This window comes from Muntiacus reevesi, chromosome 3 (assembly GCF_963930625.1).
Source record: "Muntiacus reevesi chromosome 3, mMunRee1.1, whole genome shotgun sequence".
Classification (NCBI taxonomy): Eukaryota; Metazoa; Chordata; class Mammalia; order Artiodactyla; family Cervidae; genus Muntiacus; species Muntiacus reevesi.
Genome location: NC_089251.1, coordinates 171,569,696 through 171,579,460, shown reverse-complemented (window position 1 = coordinate 171,579,460; position 9,765 = coordinate 171,569,696). Strand labels below are relative to the sequence as shown.

Below are 9,765 nucleotides of genomic sequence, written 5' to 3'. Positions count from 1 at the left end.
AATGACACCTGAAAAAGAGCGAGCTTCCTCCCTCGGTCCATAAGATTGCCCCAGAGCTTCTGTGTTAATAGTAAAAGAATTATTTAAAAAAAAAAAAAAAAGAATTATTTAGGGTTTTTTTTTTTTTTTTTTTTAACAAAATCATATGCAAAGTATCACGTTCAAAAGAAAGTTAAACCTGAGAATTCCGGAAAATGAAGAAAAGTGATGTGTCTGCGAAAACAGTAGCAGGGATTTTTTTTTTTTTGGTAATTTTTTTCCCCCAGGAGCTGTAATTTGACTGCTCTGTTTGGCTACCCTCCAGAGACAAGTCCAAGGGCTTAATCTCTTTCTCTTTCTCCCGCTCCTCCCCACCGTGCTCGCCCGGGCCGAGGGGAGGAGGGACCCAAGATCCGCTGCTCGCGGCGACGAGGCCCGCAACTCTGCGCCGGGAGGGGCGGGTCGGGGCGCGGCCGGCGAGCGGGGAGCGCGGCCGAGCGGCGGGGCCGAGCGCGAGGAAGAGGAAGTCCGAGCCGGGCGGCGGTGCAGGGCGCTCGGCTGGCGCCGCAGCCGGCGCAGCGCCTTGGCACCTTCCCCTGGCCGACCTGCGAGCGGGGCCCGCGCCGGCAGCCGGCCCTCCCCGGGTAAGTGTCCCTTTCGCTGGACACCGGGTCCTTTTCCAGGAATGGGACCGCGCGGCCGGGAACGCCGGGATGGGAGGGACGGGAAGGGGGCCCGGGGGGCGCCCCAGATCCGCAGGTGGAGGCGAGCGGACCGGGGTGCCGGGTTCCTGTTCCCCGCGCGCTCCCTCCCGGATGGGGGCCAAAGGGGTTGGGGGAGCGCCCCGCCGCCGCGGCCCCGGCCCGCCGCTGCCCACGGCCGCCTGGAGGGGGCGACCCGCGGCCGCCACCGCCCGACTCCGGGGGTCCGGCCCCGAGCCCCCGTGCTCCCCGCCCTCCATCCGCAGCCGCGGGGGCCGGAGCGTTCGCTCCTTGGAGAAGAGATTCCTCAGTGCGCTCGGGACTGTTACCAAGTCAACCCTGCAACTCGAACGGGACAGTCCGAGAACGGGACCCGAGCGCCCTCCGCCCTCGGTCCGCTCCCGCCGCGGGTACCCGCTCCTGGCGTCCCGGACGGTGGACCGCGGTGGGAGTCGGAGGCCCCGGCTCTGTGGCGCGTTTGGTTTGGAGGGTCCCAGCCTTTGTAGATAGAGCCTCGGTGCCCCAGCTCTGCAGATATTTCCTGGGGCGGGGGGCGGTGGAGGGGACGTGCAGGGGGGCTTGGGGTCGAAGCCGGTGGCCGGTCCATCACGGCGATCGATGTAACCCCTGGTCCACGGGGATTTTGTCGACGGTCCTGGTCTCGGAGGACCGCGGGGATTTGCGGTGATGCCCGCAGCCCGCTCTCCCAGCCTTTGTGTCCTCTAGTGAGAATCTAGTTGTTAAACCAGAAGCTTAAGGACTTTTGGGGAAAGTCGTTAAGCCGTGGCATTTCATTGAGCTTACGGCAAACAATGAGGTGGATGGCTTTTTTAATGCTCCGATGGAGTCTTGCTTGTAGGGCCGGTATTTCATTAAGTTCTGGTCCTTAACCCTCCCTTTGTACCACCCTCGGGTGGCCATGGCTACTGCACATACTTTTGAAATTGTAGAGGGTGAGTCTGGGGGAAGGCTGTTTGCAGTCAGCATCACCCAAGACAAGGTCAGTCACAGAGAGAGAGAGAGTGGTTTGGGGGTTTTCCGACGACTGGATACAGAACTTGCTTGTGTTTCCTATTTAAACCAGGAGACCAGCATGTTGACTCTGGGTCAGATTCGTCTTCGAACAGAATCCCAGGCCTAGATAGATTGTGTAATGCCATAAAAATAGTGATCAAGTTAAAATCAGCGTCGGGCTGATCGGTTTCTGTGGTTGGCATACTTTTAAAGAATTTACAGGCTTTGGATTTTGATTAAACACTATTAAAACATTTCCAGGCCCATCGTGTCTGGGAGTAAGAAACTCCATCCTAATTTCCTCTTTGCCAAGTCAGACCCGAGCAAGCGGCTCCACCTCGGGTGGCCTTGGCTTCCTCCCTTAAGAAATGATTTAGAGAAACCAGGCAGTTTCTGAAGTTTCAAGCTCACTCCTTGCCGCCCCTCCCCAGTAAGCAGGACTTACTTGGTCTACTATATTTAAGACTTAGATCCAAAAGGGATGGTTTGGTATTAGGGCCCTTTACCATCCTTGAGTCTGACTTTCCAGTTCCTCACGTTGCTCTTAGTCCTATTTGAAGCCTTGTGTCTGAGCTGCCCAGCCACCTGAAGAAACATTTCCCCAGAGTTCTCTCCCCTGTTTGGTCCCATCCTCATTAGGTCATCAACAGCTGTCACCTCGTGACCTTCCTTTTTCCTGGTGGAGCTGCTCCCTGAAACTTTCTGCTGAATGGCGAAGCACAGTGAGAAACAGCTACCTAGCAGTCAGATCCATGCCCGAATCCTGCTTCCCTTGGTGGTTTCTTCCTGCTTATCTCCATCTTCACAATGGGCACCGGCTTCCTTCAGTGACTTTAACATGGATGATGGTACCAAACGCAAACAAATATTTCCCCGGGAGACTCAATCTGTGCTTCAAAAAGGTTCAGTGGTCACCTTTTAACAAATCAAGAGGAAGTGGCAGTGTAAATTTTCAAAAGCAAGAATAACCAGTACTGCTTTGTTCTCCTCCTTTGAGGCTATGATTTTTATTAAGTGACTTAATTAAGATTTAATGATTTGTAGTCTGACACATAAATGTGGGAAATGCTTGAGCAGCACTAAATCTTTTGAGCCCTTAGTAAACTGGAAGCGATTCCTGGATCTACGCTCTGATTCTTCAAGGCTGCAGTCCACTTTTCACAGATTTCTTTAACCCCCCACCTTTCCCCGTGAATAGCTGATCTTTCACCCAGTTGCCATCTTTGAATCCCCCTGCAGGCAAATTATATCAGTGGAATAGTGAAACTAAAATGGCTCTTGGAAGATCTTGCCCAGCCCCTACATTTTAAACATTTGGAAAAGCACTGGTGTTTAAGAACAAGTGCTCAGAAACTAAGTTGGTCTGTGTATCATTTGCTCAATAGCACTTTGACCTTGATCCCTCTAAGGAAATTCTATAGATGTAGATTCTTTTATAATTGAGAAACTGTAACAGTCATAGTTGATCATTCTCTCTGGATTATCTGACCTTTGCTCATTCCTTCCTCTGTCAATTTAGGAAATGGTAAGCCTTCTTCCTTCTTAAGTGGTACTATAGTTAAGTGTTGGACACATTGTATGCTTCTAAGATGACTGCTGTTGATAAACCAAGTCCCAGGAGTGAGTGATTTTCCTGGTGATTGCATAACTCTCAACTGGAAGAGCTGTGATTTAACTCATGTTCCTGTCTCTTGGTCCGGAACTGTACTACCTAGAAATGGTAGTGGCATGGGGGCATATTTTAAATTAAATGTAATGATTCTTTGTTTCAGGAAAGAAAAAAAAAATCCCTTGCCTCTTTTGACCTAAAAAGAACATGGATTCCAAATCAAATCAAAATATTCATTTTTTAAGTAGGAATGGGAATAGAAATATTTTATAGACAAAGACCCTAAGCAAGCTAGTACTCGTGTGTGGCAGGCTTCTCAAGTATTAGTGTTTCTTCACAGTGTACATCAATCTTGCTTTATAGAATGAAGAGCTGACTCCAAACCATTTGGGCATTCAGGGCCATGGGCGTCTGTGCCAAGGAGAACTTACTGACTGCAGGGCCCGCTTTCAAGTAATTATGAGAGGACTACAGGCTCTGCTTCATGTTGCTTGTGCTGATGAAAAGCAACAGATGCTTTAGCAGAGACGATAGAAATATAGGCTGGCCATCCCAGCAAGGGGGCCTGGGTTTGCTGTCAGAGTAACTAGGCCCCAGGTCATCCAGATGCTGTGGAATAACTTCATGCATGCCTGAGTGATCCCTATCCCAGGGATAAGGAGGTGCTGGTCAGTCTAGCATAGTTTCCATAATCGAGTCATATTGGAGTATCTTTTCAATCTGTATACACAAAAGTACCCAAAAATGTTTCTCTGCTGAGATGCAAGGCTTGTAAAAATTTCCAACCCTAAACATCTCCTTTTGGTAAATATTGAATTACTGTTTGATGGAAAGCAAAAGTAGGCTGGATTCATGGATACAAAAAGTCCCTAACTCCCGTCTGCTTTTCCCCTTCCCATATAAACCCAGAGGAAGGGCAACTTGAGGAGTGTTAATGTTAGGCTAAATTTTACAAAGGTTCCAGCTACGCCCTCTGGATGTACTAAACCGATGTCTTTAATTAAGAAAGCTGTTTGGGTAAGCTTTAATGAGCAGGGTGCTGCCGAGCCTGTAGAAACCGCTCATCACCGGCATTAGGAAGATCAAACCACTGCAGCATTGGCCAAAAGCTAGCAAGCCCTTAAGTGTGAGAAGGACATCTCTTTAAAATATCAAAGTTGAAATGGGTGTGAGTGTAATAATGCTTGAGATTTAGAATTCTCATAAAAGGAATCAGTAAATCAATATCATTACACCATTCAACTGGCTCTAATGTTTGAAGTGGCAAATAGATCTTACCATTGTCCACTCTGTGTCCAGTCACATTAAACACTGACTTAAATGACTTGAGTCTGAATAAAGATGGATGAGAGGAGGAGGAGAAGTTCTAGATCATGGGGTGGTGGACCTTTTCCTGTAAAGAGTCAGGTAGTGTTTCAGGCTTAGTGGTCCATGTGTATCCCCATCGTATATTCTTTGATTTGTAGAAGGGGGGGACTGGTTGTTTACATAAGCCTGGTTAAACTTTAAATATTTAAAAACCAGCCTTTGCTTGAAAGCCATACAGGATAAGCTTTTTCACTGGAAACCTAAATAAATGTTAGTAAACCAAAAAAGGAAAAAAAAAAATCTATGACAGCCATTGTTTCCCACTTCTGTTCTAAATGAAATATTCTGTTTGAACTATCATTCCCAAAATGACAAATGCCATAGGCTCTATCTAAGCTGTCTGGCTGTAGACTGACTTATAATCAAATCTCCTATGTTAATATTTTTTTTTCCAGTCACCCTTCTTTATTTGCTCTTTTCACTCGGCTTAGAAGTCTCTGTTAGACAGTGATCAGTTGACAGGATTCTCAGCACCAGATTTCAACATCCAGTCTTGGGTGAGGTATGGAACAGGCAGAGAAGTTCAGCTGGGATGTAATAAATTCCGCAAAGAAGCAGGTCATTGATGAGGCTCACTGATAACATGAAATGAAGTTCACACCCACCAGGATAGCAGCCAAGGCACTTGTGTTCTATTTTCTCCTAGTACCTTCGCATGTATACTCTATGGCACTCTCATCCAAGAAGACTTGCAGAGCCCTAGATGGGCTGTGCTGTCTCTCACCAAAGGTGGGATCCTTCCATACAAAGTTTAACTATATATCTCTTTCTGATCTTCCTGGGGAGAAACATGGGCCCCTGAATGTCTGTGCTAACACAGGACTTTATATGTGACTCAAGTAGAAGGACAGAGAAATGTAGTGATCCCCAGTGGACACACATTACCCTTCAATGTTGCAGGGACCGTTTTTTCCCTCTCTGTAGCTTTGGGGATCTTGTCTTATGTTTGTGGACCAGTCACTGAATCAGAACTGTTTCCAGGCTTTGTATGTGATTCCAAGTATAGCATGGCGCTGATGTGTCTGGACTTGAAGTCAGGCTGAGCTGACATCTAGTCCTGGTTTCTCCACTTCACCTGCTGCCCCATCTTTCAAGTCGAGAGTAAGACCTCTCAATTGCTAGGAATAAAGGAGATTTTTTTTTTTTTTCTGTGAAAAGCATTTAGTTCAGAGTCTGATGTGTAGTAGTGGCTTAGTAAATGACAACTTTTGTTCAACCCATAGTCATTTATTGAGAACCTGCTGTACCTGGAATGATGTTCAGTCTTGCTCTGGGCATAACAGTGAATACAAGAGCCACGGTTTGCACAGAGATGTGATCAGGAAGTGGGGAGAAGGCAGGATGAGGGATGGGTCACCTTAGATTGGTGTTTCAGGAAGCCTGTCAGAGAAGGCAGGGTTTGAACTGCAACCTTAGTGATATCGATGAGTCCCTGTTTCATCCAATCTAAGATACTTTTGAAAATACTTTTTTTAATACACCATTAAGAAAAAATTCTGTCAATAAAATTGACAGTCTCCTATAAGATACATCCCTAAGTTGTAAAAAATGTGCATCTTAGCACCAATAGGAGGCATTAATATTAGTGCTCAGTAAGTACCCATTGAGTGTGGGCATGTATGCTAAGTCGCTTCAGTTGTGTCTGACTCTGCGACCCTATGGACCGTAGCCCACCAGTTTCCTCTGTCCTTGGGGTTCTCCAAGCAAGAATACTGGAGTGGGTTGCCATGCCCTCCTCCAGGGGACCTTCCCCATTCAAGGATCGAACCCACGTCGCCTGTGTTGCAGGTGGATTCTTTGCCGCTGAGCCCCCAGGAAAACCCACCCATTGAATAAGTTAGTGTTCCTCTGTGCTTGCATACAAGATTCAGCTCCCATGGTTTACATTGTGAATTTGTCTCTTCTGTTTCTTAGGTCTGAAAGGTTGACTTGGAGCTAGCAAAGAGTAAAATACGGTAAATTATTGTGAGATATTTGTGATCCATTGCATTTTAAAAATAGTATAAAATATTTGCTCTGGTCATCTCAATGAGCAAAGTGTGTTGGTGACTCCTGCTGAAGTGAAATTGGTCTGCGCATAACTTGAATAGGAGCAAAGTTGAGCAGCTCCTGCAGCCGATAATTTTTGGCAGCTGTCCATAGAGTTGTGTGAATCTTTAATCCATAGCAATGCATCCTAAGGGCTGCAAAGGCATTAGCTGGAGCTTGCTTCCTTCTGTCTCCCAGATTTAATTGAACATTAATACGCCCCTCCCCTGTATCCCAAGGGACCGATCGTTCCTCTAACCAAGCAGGTCCTCTGTGATAATGAAATGGGGGGAAGGCTCCCTTTAGAGCCACCGCCTTCCTTCCCCTCCTCTGGCAAGTCCCTAGGCTTTCAAAGTCCAGGCAGCATCCTCTTCTCTCCCCACTCCCTCCTTCCTGCTCAGAGCAAAACGAACTGCTGAAATCTTTGCTTTCTGACCACCCTCTACACTGGTCCCTCGTCCAGATCTTTTTCTGAACCCAGTCCGGAGCCAGCCCCAGCTCTCCCCGGCTGTCCAAGGTCTCAGCTTCTGCATGGATGACTCAATGGGAGCTTTGACAATACCCGGCTATTTCTAGCTGTAATAAAGTGTGCTTTCATGCTGTTTTGATTTTAATTTCAACATGTCACTCAAGGCCTGTGCGCATGTCGGCTTGCGGGTCCCCCACATGTGGGGAGCGTGCCTTTCCTTCTGTCCGCCTGGAGTCTGTCAGCAACTTCCACCCTCTCCCTGCCCAATGGGGAGGAGTCTGTCACCCTGGCCTGGGAAGAAGCAAGTGCAGAGCTTACTCCCTTCCAGCCCCGTCCTCCCCCCGTCTTCTCCTGGTACTGAAGCCTGAAGAGTTCTTCAGGACCCACCGCAACTCCGGCTGCAGCAGGAGTCGTTGGAAACAAGGAGATGCAAAGGAAAGTCTGTTTGTAGGCATTCCGAGGATGCGTATTAACCACCATCTGGCCTCAGGGTGATTTCAGGCTGTCTCCAACCTGTGACTAGAAAGCTGGTCGAGGTGGGAGGGGTGTGTGAAGGTGTGAGGCCACGAGGAAGCGGGTCTCATGGTCTGAGTTCCCCTTACTTCCTGGGGCCGTGTGATTATAGGCAGTCCTCAGACACTAACATCTATGCTTCTCTGATGTGCTGGGAGAGAGGAAAAAACTGTAATCTGGGGCATAAATATACGATCCTGTGTTTGTTCCCTTTAACCAAGTAAACCTGTTATTAGGTTAAGCATCTGTGTTACACTGAAATATTACAGCTCCTTCAAAGGAAGATATGGTTGCTCGTCTGATACAGCTTGCAGTTTAAACATTCATCGGTCTCACACTTTTAAAAATTTGAATCAACTAAGAATATGAATTATGAAGCATAAGAATCAAAATCCGGGATACAGGATTACTGAGTAGGGGGCAGAGGAGGAAGTTAGAGGAGACATAGACTTAATCTTTTTTACTTTTTATTTTATATTGGAGTCTAGCCAATTAACAATGTTGTGATAGTTTCAGGTGGACAGCCAAGGGACTGTGCCATGAATATACATGTATCCATTCTCCCCCAAACTGACTTAGACTTTAAAAGTGAATTTTTTTAAAGAAGACTCTTTGAAAGTTTGGGATTGACTTGTACGCACTACTATAGTTGAAATAGTTGACAAACAAGGACCTACTGCATAGTACAGGGAACTCTGATCAATATTCTGTAATAACCTAAATGGGAAAAGAATTTGAAAAAGAATAGACACACATATATGCATAACTGAATCACTTTGCTCTACTCCTGAAGCCAACACAACATTGTAAATCAACTATGTAATCATACTCCAACATAAAATACAAATTAAAAACAAAAAAGAAGGAAAATCCTTCCATTCCCTCGTGCCCTTCCCCTCATATATCAGTTTTAAGAGAATAACTTGCTAAGAACTAATGAGGGTGAGGCTGGAAGGGTGATGAGATGAGCAGGGAACAGGATGGGAAGTGGGCGCCCAGATGGGCTCATGGGGATTGGCTGTATCTAGGAAAGTGCTTTGGGAGATATTTGCAAGCTTTGCAATATACTTATGGAACAAACTCTCGGTGGTCTTGGCTTTTTTCCACTTTTCTTCAATGTCTGTATGAGATAAATGCTTCTTTCCCCTTCTCTTCTTTAACAGTTGTTTAAACTCTAAGGAATTGGTACTTAATCACAATATTTAATGGTATCTGATCTTGACACTAAAATGGCAAGGAAAACAATGTGCAAATAATGTTTTGTGGCCTCTGGACCCACTTTGGCCCATGGGTGTACTAAGCACAAGGATGAATTACCTCTAGCAAGTTGGAATCCAGATGACTTCTTCCAGGTGTCATTATTTGGAAACTCTGTTCCTTCCTTCTTTTCTTTCTTCTTATCCTGTTAGGAAAGCAAATACTATGAAGTTCTAAAAATTAAGTTGTGATGAGTGCTATAATAGCCATACCTTTCAGAATCCAGAATCTCCCTGAAGAGCAGAAAAAGACTTATTTCACTGAATGATCTAACACGTCAAGATATGAGACTCTAAATTTCCACAGAGGAAGTTAAAAAGATGTTTGTTTTTACCTTCTTACCAGATGAAGAAGAGAGCACATTTCTGTACTAGCTAAAGACAGAATAGCTAGCAGCAACTATTCTAAAAAATACCCTTGGCTTTGGTTTACAAATATGAGCAGAAAACATACTTTGCAAATGTTCAGAAACAAAATACTATGCTCTTAAAAGATAAAATTCTTACTTGATGCTTCTATATGCATAACAGGCATAGCAGTCAAATCTAATACTCTTCTGCTTTCTTTGCTTGTGTGAGTGTGTGTGTGCACGTGCGTGCACACACACTCAGTTGCTCAGTCATGTCAGATCCTTTGCGACCCCACGGACTGTGGCCCACCAGGCTCCTCTGTCCATGGAATTTTCCAGGCAAGAATACATACATTTCCTCCTCCAGAGGATCTTCCCGACCCAGGGTTTGAACCCGAGTCTCTTGCATCTCCTGAATTGGCAGGTGGATTCTTTACTACTGTACTGCCTGGGAAACCCACTTCTTTGCTTACTTATT

General features: G+C 46.1%; 1 protein-coding gene across 1 annotated transcript in view; it reads left to right on the top strand.

Annotated features, from left to right (window-relative positions):
• The first annotated feature begins 391 nt into the window (after positions 1-391).
• The window catches only part of PLEKHG1 (pleckstrin homology and RhoGEF domain containing G1), a 246,633-nt gene continuing 237,259 nt past the window's right edge, over positions 392-9,765 (top strand). The window contains exon 1 of the mRNA XM_065931122.1: positions 392-623. The gene's annotated coding sequence lies outside the window, so the exon portion shown is untranslated. The remainder of the gene's footprint in view (positions 624-9,765) is intronic.